A 17,505-nucleotide genomic window follows, 5' to 3' on the forward strand; every position below is an offset into this window, starting at 1 on the left:
GGTTTCAAGGTCCTACCACCTGCCAAGCCGGGGTGAACTCGGCCGCCAGCTCATAGCACGGGCTGAGTGTGGACCCGGCTTAACACCTTGGCTTGCTCTTTCTGCCGTAAGACATCGCCCCTAGTGAGGGTCCTCAAACCAAGCAGTGTCACTATGGCAGATGCTTTGGTGCTGCTCAGGAATCACGGAGCTGCAGTAGCAGGTGGAACAGGGAAGTTGGAAAGTACATTTATCTCTGAGTCATCTAACAGGCCAGCGTATGACAAGACTAGATGCAGCCACATCCTTAAACATGAAACTGGAGTCTGAATAGAGAGCTGCGGAGCCAGACCCGCCTGGGACTGGCTAGTAAACCTACCCAAGCCAAGAAGTCAAGGATCCTTGGCTGCTTCTCCTGCACCGTTCTGACCTGGCTGCTGAAATCCCGACACCAGGCTGTCTACAACATGGTGTATGTTATGTGGATTAAAACTGGCCGAGCAATAAACCTCACCCTGTAGTTGTTCGAGGCAGATTTCAGGTTGAGGCTTCGTACACAGCCCAATGCTGTTTCATATTTTTGCAGGAATTGTGAAGGAAATTTAAAATCGCAGCCAGTAAATTCAGCGAACGACAAACCTCACTGCAGCAGTGTTTAGCAGAGAGCTCCCAGTGCCTAGTAATGCAGAGTAATTAGTATGTTCTTTAATTACAGCTCTGCTACCACCCCGATGAGCAGTTTCTCCTTCGCTGTGGTCAGTGCTGGCACTGGTGCTTCCAGTATTTTGCCCCCAGCAGTACAAACGCCCCGCACGGGAACCAAAGCCCCTTCACGGGATCTTTCCTGCCTCCCGAGATCAACTCAGTGCCCTCTGCCAGACTTGTTCCAGGAGGTCGCTGCTTTCCACGCATTCTCAGGCAGACCTTGGCACTCCAGATGTGATCCCAGAAGTGCCAGAAATAGGGCACTTACCTTGTTCTTCCGTCTGCGCTCTCGCCTAGTACAAGCCAACCTGTGGCTGGCCGCCTTTTGCACGTCATCAATAACTGGGTATTTGTAGGGATGAGACAGCCTGGGATACGTTGCAGTCACTCCACAATCACTCTGTCATCAGCCATACTTCAGTCACGTCAGTTTTTGCAAGGAGCCTAACGGCACAAGAAGGGGCACTGATTTCCGCGGGCCCTAGAATGTATTAAATCACTGCATTACTATTCCTCGCCCACAGGTAGGGAGAAGACACACAACCCTTCCCTTCAGCACACCGAAGTTTAAGACTGTTCGGTTGGTCAGAGCTGAAATCCATGGAAGTCCAACCTTCCCGGCCAAAAGTTCCTCAGCTTCAGAGTGGGTTTTCTGGGGACTCGACCTGTAGATTTACAGGTCACAGAGAGTCTTGGCAAGGCAAATTGATCTCTCAAACGTCCTCTGCTTAGATATAGACAGCTTCAAGGAATAAAATCCACTCAGCTTTTCCTTCCCCAGTCCCAAGTTCTGTCCTGTGGAGGGACACCTGGTCCGGCCACTTCGGCTGGGCTGGGACAGCAGCTACTTACTGATGCTGTAAGTCAGGGGTGACTTCAGCCAGCAGGGGAGCTGCGAAGGAACAACGCAAATGCATCAAGCAGTGGAAGAGAAAGGGGGCAGGAAGGCACCCGGGACACAGGGAGCAGCAGCACTCTTTCAGAAGAGCTTTTCAGTGTTTTCCAAGAGGCCTCAGGAGCGCTTTAAACTGAAGCTCCTAGATAAGAGATTTGAAAAGGTCACTCCTTTGTGAGGCAACAGACAGAGAGAAAGGGGAGAAGAAGGGAGAGTCTGTCCAAGATTACCGCTTTTTTTTTCTTTTTTTTTTTCAACCACACCTCCAAATACTCTTTTTCGGCTGTAACAGAGCCCGGCGGCACTTGGAGCCCCCGTGGGTTGCTGACAGTATCTCCACTGGACAGTTCAGCTCCGGCTAAGAGCTGACAGGTAGGAAACACATTTGCCAGTGGTCCTTGTGACCTGAATACATACAGATGAGCAAGCCCTCCTCCACTTTTTCAGTCGGTTTTGGCATCACCAGCTCTCCTGCAGTGTGCTGAACGTGGAAGCTAAAAAATCTAGTCCAGACACGCTGCCCGGGTTAGTGGTGGTCTTACTACCACTGTTTAAAGGTAGGACAACAGCAGCTGAGAAAAAAATTAACATCACGGACAAAACTGGGTATGGCTGGGTGTTATTTTGACAATACAAATTAGACTAAACTAATCTGGGCTGCATAGCAAAGGCCATACGACCTAGACCCTAGAAAGAAGTTCATATTATTGATTGCATTGGCATTTTAACTGGAAAAAAAGTATTTAGAGACAGAGAAGCCTTCTCCTTCCCAAAACCATCAAAACTCATCTTCTTTGCTCTCCCTTTTAGCGCCAAGGAAAGTTTGTTTCCGTTTGGTGTGAGTGGTGCTAGCTGAAGAAGTATTAAACAGACCTGTAAATGGAAAGCCCGTCTTGCAAAAGTGAAACAGAGCCTGGAATTGTTTTGGTGAAAGAAAATAAGGAAATACATAATGGAGAGAAGGAGCAAGGAGTTCTAGACGTTGAGAAATGTTGCATATAATCAGATGAGCGAAAAGCAGATTTTGTTGGGGGGGGCAGAAATTAGGGGAGTATTAAGAGTCAGAGGAACAGGATTTTCCAGTAGGGATGTTGAGAAGAAAAAGCACATTTATCATTTTTTGTCAGATTATAAATCGTGAGTGGTTATAAAATACGATGTGTGTGGATGCGCGTATGTGTGCACGTGTGTGTGTGAGCGCGCGTGTGCTGCCGGCGCGGGTCGGGGCCCATCTCACGCCCGAGCCAGGAGGGGAGGAGGGGATCCGGGGTCCCTGCCGGCGCCCTGGGCACCGATCGCAGTCTCCCCGTGGCAGGACTCTCTGTTCCAGCCCGGTGAGCCTGGTGCCGGGCACAGACCGCCCCGGAGAGCTGAGCTGATCTGCACAAATTTTGTGCCTGTTCCTGGATTTAGGTAGAAACTGGCTCCTTGCAAAACGTCCAGCTCCTGCGCCTGACGTGCAGTGGTGAGCTCCCAGCGCCGGCTGACGGCTGCCCAGCAAACGGCCTCGGTTTTCCTCCATGTTCCCCAGCCTCCTGTCTTCCACTACTCACTATTTCTTTGCCTCTGCTCCCTTTATCTTCATGTTTTCACACTGAGCTCAGCCTTTCCTTCCATCTTCCCAGCTCCCCACGCTTCGTCTCCCTCCCGGCAGACCAGGGATGCTCACACCCCGATCTCACAGTGCTCCCCCCTGCTCTCCCCTCCAGCCTGAGGACACAAGCCAAGCCCCCGGGGTCTGGCGTTCACCGGAGGAAAGAAACGGGGAAAGAAACACAGGAAAGAAACCGTGGTACCCGGGTCTTCAAAAGTCAACTTCATTTACAGATCACAAGCGAGAAGAAACCCCGATGTCCCTGGAGGGCAGAGGCCAGGCTGCCCTTTGCGCTGCGTTTCTATATTCTGGCTTGTTTGGATGGTTTTCTCCCACACTGCGGTTATAAAGGGCAGCTGATACGCTGCAGCCGTTTGGATAACCAGGCGTTAACGGGACATTTGCTTCAGCCCACATCACGTTGGTACCGTTACAGCGCGACTCTTGACACAGCAATGCTGTGTGTGCTGAGCCTTCAGACACGAGGGCTGTAAAACTGTCTCACCGGTCTAAGGTCATGCCTGTAAGCCCTCGCCCAGACAGAGCCTTGCGAAATGATGGCGCTGGCATGAAAAATATGCGACTTGCTTGAGGCAGACAAGATCAGCAGTGACCACCTGCAACCTCGGGAACTGAGCATTTGGTCAAAGGTGAGCGAAGGACTAAGGATTTTATCACCAAGATAAGGCTCGTGGCACTCCAGAGGAGTGCAGCAGAGGCAGAATCACCTTCCTCCAGAAGGAGAAAGCCCAAAATAAAGAAAATAAGAAAGCCTCAGCTGGTGGGTTCACCATCCAAAATCACAGGGGCCAGAAAAACAAAGCACATCTGTACCACAGAACCACGAGCTTGAGCAGGAGAGAGGAGATGGCCACTTGCAGTAAGCAAAAGCAGAAGCATGACCCGAGGAGATGAAGAGATCTGAGTGTGCAAACAGCTCCGCTGGCAGCACCTGCTGCTGAGAGCGCTGAACCCCAAATATCTCAGTTAAAATGGGATCAAGCCTTGTCATTTTTTTCCTTACAGCTGGAAATGTAACTGTGTGCAAATGGGACCCAGCCCGTTGTGGCAGCAGTTACTGATGGAAGGTAGAATATTTTCCTAGGGGAGTGGATTTATAACCAGAGGTACCCATGGGCTGGGTGGTGGGGCAGCGCGAGGACGCCTCAGTCTGGAGAGGCCAAGACCCGTGTGCCAGACCAGGGCTGCACCGGGACTGGGGCTCCGGAGAAGGCAGGGAGTGCTGGAATAAAACCGTTGCATCCCAGTGAGCCCGTATGTCTTAAATCTTCTGATGAGGCGATGATACGCCATGAGAAAAAAGCCCGTGGAGAAACAGCAGCCCGCTGGTAGAAGACATAAAGGCCAGAGCCGCTCAGCATCACGCCAGCCGGAGCAGGCGGCGCCTTCGTGAGCAAACCCAAACCACACGATCAGCAGACACAGTCGAGCCAGGTTTGGCTAAACGTGGCCTTTTTGTTTCATGTGGCTTGAGGATCTCCTGCCGCCAGACTGGTCCCTCGGACCACCCAACACTGTATTTCTTTAATCCTTTCGGTTTAACCCATCTCCAGCTTTGGTAACTGGTCGTGCAGAGCACGATCCCCGCCTCTCTGTGGGTCGACCTTGAGTGGGGTCGTGCTGCGTTTGAAAGGCTAGACCCTACTTCTAAGCTGAAAGAAACACGAAACACTGTCCCCTAACGGGCCCTGGGCTGAGGGCGCCTCTTTTCGGTCGAGGTTGAGTGAGGGAAGAGCCCCCCAGTGCTGTCAGCCTCCAGCCTGCGAGTGAACAAATTGCTCCAGGTGATACCAGTCCCTGCCGCCCAGTTCTGGGACAATCCCGAAGGTCTGCTCGCTTGCAGCGCTCCTCGAGGAGGTGCCTCTGGTTCAGCTGGAGTCCTGCTCTCGGCAAGCCCAGTGCCACTGCGCGGGCCTTGTCTATTGTCCCTCTTGGACTTCAGATGTCTCTCAATTTACAAGTAAGAAGATCCTCTCCCTGCCTGCCAGCTCCGCAGTCTCAGCTGGGACACGGCAGACAGGCTGAGCTCCCCAGTGCTGGTATTATCACCAGGAACAAAGGCTCTAACATCATTTCCACCTTGGAGACACTCGGCCCTGAGCTCTCCCTTTGGTAACAGAGTACCAGGCAGATTTGTAACCCGCAATTACTGTTTAAACTTTTAGCCATGGATTACACAGCAAAATAAAGGCTGCCCTCCTCTCCCCCAGCTGCGCTGGCTCAGTACAGAGAGGAAATACTGAGTCCACACGGGGAGTGTCCAGTAAGCAAGGAAGTGCCATTTTTGTCCAGTAACTTTTCACAACAGGAGCACTATTTAATCCCATACATTTCAGCTCATGAATGGCCCAGAAAAACTCCCCTGCTTGACTCATGGCATTTCCTCTGGTGACAACCACCCTCCTTCCTTGGACACCGTCTGCTGTGGGCAGAATCTCGGTCCTGATGCGTTAGTGGACATACTGGGACCAGAGGTTCTTGGAGGAACAGGGGCTAAAGCAGATGTCTTCGTTTTGCACGTAATCACATTCTGTTCTTTCTTACTGGCTTACCTACATTAGAAGCAATGTGTAAATGACATTTTATTGTGCCCAGCTCCAGTTTGACGGGTAGGCATTAACTTCACGGGCACAAAACGCCCATGCTACCCTGCAACCATCCCTCTGCAGTGCGTGCTCCCTCAAAGGCAGAATTCACACAGAGAAACCAGGCAGTGATGAAAGACATCAGCTCAGCAGGGAGCTCACAGCGTCCGAGTCAATGGGATTTTTTGTCACTGACTTCTGAGGCTGCAGAATGAAACTCTACACGCATTGGTACGGGCCAGTGTCACCTCCTAAACTCAAGGCCTGAGGCTGTGGGACCCGCGCACAGCTTCGGTCACCCCCTCCTGCCTCAGACCGTCCCCAAGCACAGGCCGCAGAGCGCTGGCACACGGGGGCTGCTCGGATCCTGCACCAGCCTGCGCTGCCTTGCTCAGCACCGTCACCCCGAGGGACCTTCCCTGGGCAGTACGGGGGGGGCTGTGCTGAGCTCCGCAGGGCAGCCTCACGGCGGGAAGAGAAGTGGGTGCAGAGCGGCGTGCCAGCACGCTCAAGCCCTCTCTGTCCTTCAGCCATCGGAACAAAGCACCGTACAGCCACAGAAACATTGACTTTAGCTCCTAAAATGCTGCTGCTCCAAGCCCATGGAGGTTGCTACAAGATTTGTCCCATGCCAAGGTCAAAACTGCTCGCCGTTTTCCCAGGGATGTTGCCTACTTTAGCTTTTAGGTCTGCATTACTGCTAAAGCCACACTCTTTATTCCCCATGAAGTCCCCTGAACTTTCTTTCTAGAATATTTCAGAACTCATTACAGCTTTTAAATAACGGAGACCATTCTCTACGTTTGGTTTCCAGAGTGTTAAAGAAACTAAGACGTTCCTCCGTAACCAGCACTTTCAGAGAGGAGGGTCCAGAGGTCCCGTTCCACCAGTGCTCGTCCTTTGGATCCCACTCTTGGTACAGCGGGCGACACGCTGCTTCACAGATAAAAGATGAAACGTCCTACAGAAATACAACCTGCGGGGCTCAGCTGGTGGAAATGTCCAACTTCCACAGACATTCTAAGGAGGAGCCCATTTCTGCGGCCAGTTCCTTTGGTCTGACAGAAAAAAAAAAAAAAAAATCCCCTCCAGCATCACCGCTTCGTTCTGTGCGAAATGCTCCCAACCTCCCCCGAGTCACTGTAGAGTCAGATGGAATCGAAAAACACCAAAAAGCACCCCAGGATCACATCAGGAAACTTATTTAGCCATCGGCAGCTCAAAATGAAGCCCTGAAGTTATTTGCATCTCTTTAAATAAAAGCTGAGGCGTTTGCGCCAGCGGGCGATAGAAACCAGCGGAGCAGGAGGAACTTCCCCAAGCATGGGGGGAAAAAATCCAGCGGGATGGAGCAGGTTCAAATTCCCTTTCGTCCGGCAATGCCGGAGCGCCGGCAGCAAACCCAGCCTAACGCTGCCCGGGCAGGAGGAGGAGGAGGAGGAGGAGGAGGAGGAGGAGGGATGGCCCGAGCCCTCCGGCCGCGGTCCCGGCGCTGGGTGCGCGGAGCGCGCACGGGTGGGGGCCCTCAGCAGCCAAGGCGCGGGTTTTGTTCTCTGCCCACCCGAGCCAAGAAGCGCCCAACGCCTTGCAGGAGACAAAAAGGATTGTTAAGAAGGAGCAGGAACTCACCCGCTCCGCTCTCCCCTCGGCCACCAGCTCCTGTCCCCGACCCCTTCTCCCGCGGGCGCGGAGCCGCCCCGCGCTGCGCTCCCCCGGGACTGCCCCCCCGGGGGGGGAGCTTGCACACCGGGCTTAAAGGCACAGGCGGAGAAGCAGAAACCTTTCACCCTGAAAAGCTGCTCCGGTTCTTCACCGCACCTTGGCGTTCCTCCGAGCTGCCTGCGGGGGGAACTCGGGCAGAGATGCCGCAGCCCGCTGCGCGGTTTCTGCCGTTCCGCTCTCACTCACTTCGGTCGCGTTCCCCCAGCAGGACAGAAAGTAAAACCGCTCCCGAAGTGCTGGGGGTTCGTGCCAGCAGCACTGAACCCGCCCCACTCACCTGAGCTTGCCGGCCCCGCGCAGCGAAGCCCTGTGGATGTGGATGAGCCGCTCACCAGCGCCGTCCCAGCACACAGAAAAGAGTGAAGGGGAACGCTTTAAAAAAAAAAAAAAAAATAAATCACGGATTCCCTCAGTCAGGCATCCATAGCCCTTACTCTGTTTATTACCATCACAATCTGTGCGAGGAAAAGGCCCCAACTGCCGCACAGGGATGCTCAGGGATTATCTCCCATCACACACCCCCACGGCAGCGGCCAAAACCAGACAGGGTTTCTTGTGCTGAAGTTGCCATTTGAGCCCACAAATGACCCTTCTGCCACCTTAAAACAGATGAAAACCAGATGAAAACCTGAGAACTCGGTTTTGCTCCCATCTGAATTTTTGCTCGCTGCTTGACGCAGTCGGCGCTCACCCAATTGCCGCTTCTGATTTTTCAGTAGCTTCGGCATTGACGGCAAAGTTTAGCAGTTAGTGTGTTAAAGGAGAAAAGCAAGGAAAGGACAGAAGATTTTTAAATTATAAAATGATCGTAGAGACTCCCCTGAAGTTGGTTTTGATAAGCGTGTATTCTTTAATTCCTAACATCTGTTGTCCCACAGATCTCTCCAGCCTGAGCAGCCACTGAAATCGGTTTTAGGTTTCCTCCTGAGTACCAGTAATGAAGACTTGGCTGGTTAAAATTCCTCCTGCAGGTTCAATTAACCGGGAAAACGCAGCGATCTCTGAAGAGAAACACGTTTGGCTGTAAGGGAGCCAGTGGACGCCACGAGCAGCCCCCGGCTTTACTGACAGACTGCGCGCACTGCACGGCCTCCCCGCGGAAGAGCTGAGCCCGACGCGCTCCTCGGGGTTCAGCAGATCGAGAATGACCTGCACATCGCTTTGTGGGAGTGGAGAAGACAAAACTGCTCGACCAAACCCCGACAGCAGTAAGTGGAGGAGGGGAGATAGGGCTGCAATAAGAGGATAAACCGCCCAGACCTAGGAGGTGCGTTAGTGGTAGGTTAGAAACGAGGGGTAGCAGCAGCAGCCTCTGCGCTCCCCCGAACGGGCTGCGAGAAAACCCGCCCAAGTTAATGGAGCAGACAGTCCCTGTGGATGTGACCACTGGCGACCAGACCTGCCGAGCCCCAGCTTGGGCCACTCCGCTCCCCGCGGGTTTGCTGCACACGTTATTGCAGAGTACAGATAAAACAAACACTGCGCTAAGGCAACGTACCACTTAAAGTTCTACGGGACAACCAGGAAAGCACTGCGAGGCGCCAGCGGGATTTAAACACCTGGAAGAGTATTCGCTGTTTGCCATGTTACACGTCGGCGTGCTGGAAAATGTTTCGCACGGGATACACGATTATTTCAATGGCCAAGGAAATTTCTAGGTGCAAAATACCCTGCAGGGAGAGCTTTGCATGTAGGGCTTCCAAAGTCCGTTAGGTTAAACGTTTGTGTCTCCTGGCTTTCTTCTGATGGAACTAAGAAATGGAACAGGGATAGAAATTAACAGTTTATGGCAACTGATGAGGAATTAAGAATTATTTTATCATCAGAACCCCATACCGATCCATCGAGGATTGGCCTCACAGGCTGCAGCGCCACGCCCAAGCCACATTTTCAGTGCGATTTCATCTTTTCATTTTCTTTTTTTCCACACTCGAAAGAAACGTTTCTCAGACCTGAAAGGAACAACAGAAGAATAGGTTGATTTGATTTCATTTTAATTATTTTAGGGAGATAAACGAACCCAAATATAAGAGAATACAGGAATAGAAGAAATACTCGTACATAACTTTACAAGGAAATTTGAGAAGAAAACCTTTTTCTTCCATAAAATCCAATTCTGCACTAGTGACTTTCATAAATACAGAAAACGGATGGTCACATAGCTTTTTCCTGCTAGAATTTCCCCCCTCTGTTTCTCCACAGAAATATTATAGAAAAAAAAACTGAGTGACTTGTTAACTTCTTATTCATGAAAGTTACTTGAACTTTGGTGGAATTGTTGTCAGTGTGTGGCAACCACTGACCAGCTCTGTGACAGCCACGGCACCGTGTCCCTTCGCTAACCTCCATCCGAGGTAAGGTACAAAATAAAACCACTCCTGATACGGACTTCTGGGAGCCTCTAAACCAGCTTCTCACTGGAACTAGGACTGTTGCCCGAATCACGGCAGTAGGTACTGTGGATCTTCGAGCTACTTTGAGCCTACAGCTGACCTGACATCAGTAAGGTAACGGGGTGCAGTAGGGGGACAAAAGAAACCTCCTGAAGGTCAATAAGACTGAAAAATTCTGCCCCGGGGACGGGCTACCCCCAGGCCAGAGGGTCCATGCAGCTCCTCACGCCCGCTGCCTGTGCTCGTCCATCCCCGTGCTGGGAAGCAAACCGGTCAAGGAAGCAGTACGAGGCCAAGGCTTGCTGCTCAGATGGGGTTTCTTTCTGTCCCCCGTGGAAAAGTGACTTTCCCCTGCCCCACACAGAGGGAAACACGGGACATGTGAGTGGTTGGACTACGCGGCTGTGCACTAGCAGGGGACAAATACATGCTTGACCATGACGAGGAAAGACCATCAGGACATTGCGATGGATACCTGGGACAGAACCATTGGAGGGCATTTCTCCTCTTAAGTCTTGTTTCCCTAAAGCATCTAGATTTTTTTGCATGGAAAGCTCTTACGCAAGAACTCGTGACAGCCGTCCCGATCTGTCGCAACAACCCAAAATTAAGATATAATGGTAAACCACCACTGCTGCTCCGCTGCAGTTAACCCGTAAAGCTAAAGTGAAAAATTTGAAAATACCTGAGATTGGAGGATTGCCCTGGGCTGGAGCCAGGGGTTGTTTTGGATTTGCTCAGGAGAACCCGCTGGGGCCAGGATGATTCCAAGGAGCCACCCATAGCACCCCTCTTCCCAAAGCTGCATCTCTTTCCGAGGAGCTCTTCCGCTGAGAGCGGCACGCAGAGGGGATCTAGTCAGGTCAGCCTTGGAGGGGCTGCTGAAGAGCAGGGACGTGAACACTGACAAACCACGAATCCCATCATCGCGTTTAAACAGAAACCCCTGAGATCAAAGTTCAAAATACTGTGTTCACCTGGATACAATTCCCACAAAAAGAAAACCACCGCAGATGCATACCTAGTAGTATGCTCATGGGCTGAGGAAGTTCGGAGCTTTGCGTTTTCGCTCATCATCGCTGTTTTTCTGTTTAAGTGACTTTCTTCCGCCTCCTACTACACAACAGCACTGGGCCTGTGAATGCTGGAGGTGTGGGCTGACGCAGCTCATGGTGGTGAGTGAAAAGCTCTCATCTGCTACGTCTGATGTACAATCTTCGTTTTTAAAACAGAAAAAAAAAAAAAAAATTTCAACTCATTTGGGATATGTGGCAGGAGGCATGGAACTTGGTTACCGGTGAGCTGTGAGTATGAAATGTTCGTGTGGCTTTTAGCTGTGGTGGAGCTGGCGATCGGGGTTGTCCCTGCGTGCAGGGCATCAAGTCCCCGGGTGGTCCAGGAACTGCTCAATCGTCTGCACAGGTGAGATAACGCACGGATCTGAAAGCGGGCAATCGCTGGAGATCTTCACAAGGAAGTACCTGAGCAAGCGCTGCAGGAGCTCTCCGGGGGGGAATTTCAATGTGCCCTGAAGACAACCAGAGCGGTTCCGTGCGTCAGTGAGCCATCGTCCCGGTGGGGAGTCCAGCCCTTCCTTCCAGAGACTCCCCGCGGGGGTCTTGCTGCAGGACGGAGGGAATTGTAAATGGGTCAGATGCCTGCAGTCCCCCAGGCCGCCCCTGCAGATGCAGAAACGGTCACGTAGGAGTAGGACAGCTCTGTAGTAAGGATGTCAGGTAGGCGGGAGATGCTCGGAATGCAGTTAGATAACCCGTAGGACGAGGACGGTCGGTGTCAGGTTGGACTCGGTGATTTTTCCCACCTCGGTGATCCCGTAGCAGCGACAGACCATGCGCTGGTGGCACTGGTGGCAGAACCACGGGCCAGCTCTAGTGTAAGAATTCCGCAGAACAACAGTTGAGGGTCTCACCCGACCCAGAGGGAATGATTTAATTCCCAACCAGAGCATTACTCTGTGCCAAGACCAACAACCCGCTTGGTTTGGGTTTTTTTTAAAACAAAAGCTGTTCTCGCGCAGCGGGTACAGGAATGTAAAAGTCGTACAACTTCTTCATTATGCTCAGTTTTGTCGGAGTATACCAGTGTACGTTTAGAATACTAGGTACTGTTTCAGCTAACATAGGATGAGATTTAGAATACCTTAGGAAGAGCTTTGTGGCCGGACTGTATCTTAATATTTACTACCCTTTATTTAACACAAAACCAGTCTTTCTGGTTTTGAACCCTCTTTGTCTGAACAGAAGTAGCTGTCTCTGGATTCCCCAGCAACTGCACGAACAGAAAGGCTGTCTTGCTGAATTTTTTTTTTTTTTTTTTTTTTAAAGCCAGGTAACACAAATTTCTCAATTTTTGTCTTCCTCGCTGTTTTGGATATCTGAAAGTGAAACGCAAGGACATGCTGAAAAACCATAAGCACAAAATCATGGAGTGGAAATGTTTTCAGTTTGTACCGTTCGGGGATACACCCATGACTTGCCTTGTCATTCAGCAGAAATTTAGTATTTTTTTTTTTTAAGAAAGGGACTGTTAGTAACCATCTCCCTTCCCAAGCACTAGCACCACAACGTGCAACAGATTAGCCAAAACTGATTGTATCGGCACAACGATCACATCGGGGTTATAAAAGCAGGGAAGAGAGAAGACTTGCACGGACCTGCGTGGGGAGGTGAAACGCTGGTTCTGGTATCAAGTCGTGCCCATCAGCAGAAAACTTGAAAAAGCCACAGGCAAGTTTTGAGAATTTCGCGTGGAATCCAGCTCAAGACCGAAGCTGTGCACAGCAATCTTTTAAATCTTAAAAGAGGTTTTATCACGTCGTGGTGCAAACGAAAAGATGCAATGAAATGGATTTCAAGTGTGAAGATGATGCCAAATAGCAAAAATTCAGCTCAAGAATTTAGTATCTTTATTTTACAGCTTTGGAAAATATTTACAATTTTAAAACAGGCTAAACGAAAGTAAATTTGGGGGGGGTGTGTGTGTGTTGGTTTTCGTTGTATTTTCATCTGGTTGGTGGTGTGTTGTTTGTTTGGTTTTCTTTGGTTTGGGTTTTGTTTTTTTTTTTTTAATAACTGCATAGAAGATCTTAAAGAAGCAAAAAATATCATAGGTTTGGGATCACAAGAAAATCCTTCCTTCAGCACCATGTGAAACGAGCTTAAAGTTCATTGCTCATGCGTGCACGTGTAGTTAGCTGTGTGCATTTGCTAAAATGATGAACTGTTAGTTCGCGCTTTGCATAACACTAGCCTCCATACTATTATTCGAACATTATTACAAAGTCCTTCCACAAAGACATCAGACATTTAAAACTCCTCTACTTAAAATGTTGCCTCCCAAGAACAAAATTCCTCACTAAAAGCTACTGCCAAGCATCCAAGAAACTACCATTAAGCAAAAAGGTTTCTGTCGTCTCCTAAATCCTCTTCATGCTGCTCTAAATTTTCACCATCTGATCTCATACAAAACATCACTAATTCAGTTTTAGAAAAGTAACATCAGCCTCGTTCAAATGGGACTTGAGCATTGCTAGGATGCTTTCAGAGCCCCAGTTCCTCCAGCGCTGGGCTGGAGGGAGAACCTGCAGGAACACATTCAAAATAACGAGCAGACCAGCCGCGGTCAGGGCTGTAAAGAAGCATTTTTCCTTATAGAGGTAGGTTTTGCTTTCCTGTGTTGCCAGGCTGAAAGTAGAGGAGGTCATACTTGCCACCAGTGACTTGTAGGATGAAAAACATTAATTTGGAAGTGATAACAAGGTGAGACCCACCCCATGATGAAGGCAACACGCGTCCGGGCATCAGGCCGGGCTACGATCCGCAGCCGGGTGCTTTTCAGCGAGCAGGAGGAGTGCGCTGTGAGACAGACATTTACCTGTCCTCTCCCACCGCCTGTGCTGACCCTCTGAAAGTTTGAGTATCAAAAGGTTGTTGGAGAGGAGAAGTGACGAAGCATCAGTTGGAGACAAACAGGCAGTAGATGCTCCCACGTTAAAGTATGTGGCAACACCCATGACATGCTCTTTTTTTTTTTTTTTAAGTCCTCACTGTCAGCTATGAAAAACACATTCTGACCCAAACCAGCCTGAACTGCACCACAGTGGGGTTTTTTTTTATGAGGGTTTATTTTTTTCTTCTTGTCAAACTAGACCTGAAGCACTGAAGTTTTTTTGTTCAACATGAACTGGAATAACTTCAGACTAAGCAGAATAAGAAAAAAACCCTCTTGGTTTCTTGCTGTGAAAACTGTAATGTCAAGGTTTACGCTCCTCCCGTACCTCACCAGCTTCCCACCGTCCCAGCCATTTCAAGCTCAGATGAAGAGGTGGCGGGTTTATGGCATTGTCCTGACTAAAGCTACACCTGTAAGACGAAGAGAGCTATTTCTATCCTTTACAACCTTCCGGCTTAAGGAAAACTTTTTGTAACGGGCACAGTGTCAGCTACGGTTCCTGTGTGCAATCCAGCGCTGAGCTCACGGCACAGCCCGAGCGGGGTATTGCTGGTCACGGAGCCTCCCGCTCGTGGTGCTGGGAACTAGGGTGCTCCATCTGCTACCGCAGGGTGCTCTACGAGCTCTTTTTTTTTTTTTTTTTTTTTTTTTTTTTTTAGGATGAGCTTGTTTACTTTGAGACCACATCTCTGCACATTTTCAGCTAACCCAAAGGAAGTTCACAACATGCGCTGCATGCGTGTCAGCACTAAGAAGTTTTCAAACTTTTCCAGGCTACAGATCGTCTCAAAGATTTCTCAGACAAACACGCGGATGAAGCTTGGCATCTGGAGCTGAAATTGTACGTTAAAACTCAGGACTATACTGTGAGAAACTTGATAAACCGTGATGCCGTCTTCAGCTCAGGAAGGTGGCTCCAAATTATCCCAGGAGCATGCACACTCGTAACCCTCGGCCACCAGGTCAACAGCGGGACCAAGAGTTGCGATATTCCCAAGAACTGCTGGGGAACCAGAACTGAGCCACTGCATCACCCACACTTAAGTCCTCTACCAGTTCCTGAAATTCTAGATGGCTGTGCGCAGTTTGCTAGCTCCCAATTCTAGAAAACCCAATTTAAGCACATTATTAACCATCTATCGCTAACCTACAGGTGGTAAAGCCTCATCTTTAGTCCACATAATTTGAATATTTACCTGCAAAACTGGAAAAGGCAAAGGTGAAACACTCACAGAAGAGCACATAATGGATAAATACAGAAGATAGAGAGGCTCGGGGAAGAGACTATTCTCTTGTGCCAGTGCCAAAGGAAGCTTCTGGCAGCACACAAGGCTGTCCTGTTCCGAACACGTTCCAGGGTGCCAGAAACATTCAGTGCAGTTCAACAAGTTAAACCTACATTAAAAAAAAAAAAAAAAAAAAAAAGCAGTAGAAAGAGCACTGCATCTATTTAAACATCTGCTTTGATGTGGTTTCTTTCCAGCGGATTTATCTTTAAATTAGCAAAACAAAAGCAGAAGTCTTTGTAATACAAGATGTGAACTGGCGGCCAGGATATCAGCAAAACTCCATTACAGCACTGGTAAGAGATAAACCCACAGCTCTGTGCCAAGGGTCACGCTCTCACGGCATTACCTTATAGAAAGCCCAGGGCTCAGACTCGCTGCCCCCCGATGCAAGTGGCTCTTGCCGACGCGGGTAAATCCTTGACTCGGAGATGAGCTCAGCAATAGCAGGACTGCAAGCAGCCCTACCCCACAGCGCTTTCACATGCTTCCCGTGCCTACCCACTTAAGCCGTTCGCCATTCTTCGAGAGTTTTCCACCACCAGCCCCCAAATTACCTTATTTGAGTCTATTAATTCTAGCGCCATCCCCACCTGAAAAATAAAAGAACAGTTTTCCCAATTTGTAACAGCATTTTCAGGTTGTTGGATATTTATCATGCAAGCTCCTAGGTCTCCTCTTCGGAGCGGCAGTTTTGGATCCCTCTGGAGTAAACTCTTCCACTGCCGTTCTTTTTCAGCATCTCCCCATGCTTTCTTGGCCACCTTTACTTTTTTTTCTTATCCTTTCCCTTCCCGCCCTACCTTGCACCACTGCCGCAGAGCCAAAGAGCAACAACGTGCTTCACGCCCTGCCAGCCAGCTGGGAAACCACACTCGAGAGAAAATACCTGAAGGTTGATCTCTCCTTGCTGCTGCTGCTTTCCGGACCTCTGACCAGAATTTCTGTTCTCATCTGGACTCTCTAGTAATAACGTCCTAATTTTCCCGCAGGCGCAGCCCTTACACAGATTTTATTTTAAAACATCGGAGATTCCATTCGTGGTGGAAGAAGGCACAGTCTCTGCGGGCTTTTGGCAAGTATTTGTATCTGCTGGTATGTCTGTATTTCAGACGCCTGTGTCAATGCCATGCCTGTCAAGTGTCAACAGGCACACGACCCATGAACATACCGCCAAGAACATGCCAAACCACGAAAGCAGACGCAAATTACTGTTCTGTTAATTGATAATCAGCAAAGCTGCCGTTAAAAGAAAAAAAAAAATAGGACAGGGGTTTACATCCTAAAACATCCAGTGTAGTGCAAGAAGCCAGAAATACATGCACTACCCAACCACGGGGCTAAAAAGAAGACAGACAAGAATAAAACTGCAGGATCTTGCACTAAAACAGCTGCATGTGAGCATTTACTTCAAGGTAACGCTGTTACCAAACACCCAGTATAGGTTTGTGCTTGGTTTGTTTGTTTTTTTTTTTCTTTTAAATCGTCTAGCCAGGAAAAATTCTACAAACTGTAGGGTGAGATGTCCAGGAGACTGAGCGTATATTTGGACTCGAATATTGTTTTGAAAGAGATTTCAAAGCAAGAACCTATATGAGAACATGGTTTGTGGTCAAGTAGAAAACTACCTTGAGATTCTCTAAGCCTTCCGTTGCCCGTCAGACCCTGGAGAACAAAGTAAGAGCTGCAGGTAAAATACCCAGCATCTCCCAGACAGCGTATTAATTCATTAACGAACGCGGCCCCGCTGTTAAAGCTCAGGATGTGCATGTCTGGAAAACGCTTAACAAAAGACATACCGAGGGCTGCTGGAAGAGCAGCTTCTGAAGGAAAAGCTTGACTGATTGTCTGAGATCAAGGCAGATGTAAACGTGCAAGAAATGTGGCATGGTCAATAGAGAAGGAGGAGGAAGAAAAAAAAAATAAAATGAAACCAACGGTTTTCTAAATGAAGCTTTCTTTTAGACACGTTGAAATCACCTATTGGGAAACGTGCTGCGCGGCAGAGCGTCTGTCTTCTGGCATTTATCCAAGTTTATAGAAAACATTAAACACGTTCACAAGTGTAATTCTTACATATGTGGATGTGCTCTTTTACTGCCACTGCTAAAAACAGAATACATGCTTGAATATATTTTTTCTGTTTATTTTTTTTATATATTTCATTTAAAATGCTCTTCACCTGTGACAAGAAAAAAAAAAATATCCCCCAAATTAAAAGATTTGGGATAATTCTTCCTTAGTAAAGCCTTTGGGGTTGCATTCTGCCTTCAGCTGCATTTGTGCAACCCTTCAGGACAGAGTCAAAACCAAACACTTGGTCCAACGCACTGATACTGAGTAACTTCAGACC

The sequence above is a fragment of the Athene cunicularia genome, assembly GCF_003259725.1.
Source record: "Athene cunicularia isolate RWA chromosome 28 unlocalized genomic scaffold, athCun1 chr28_part2, whole genome shotgun sequence".
NCBI lineage: Eukaryota > Metazoa > Chordata > Aves > Strigiformes > Strigidae > Athene > Athene cunicularia.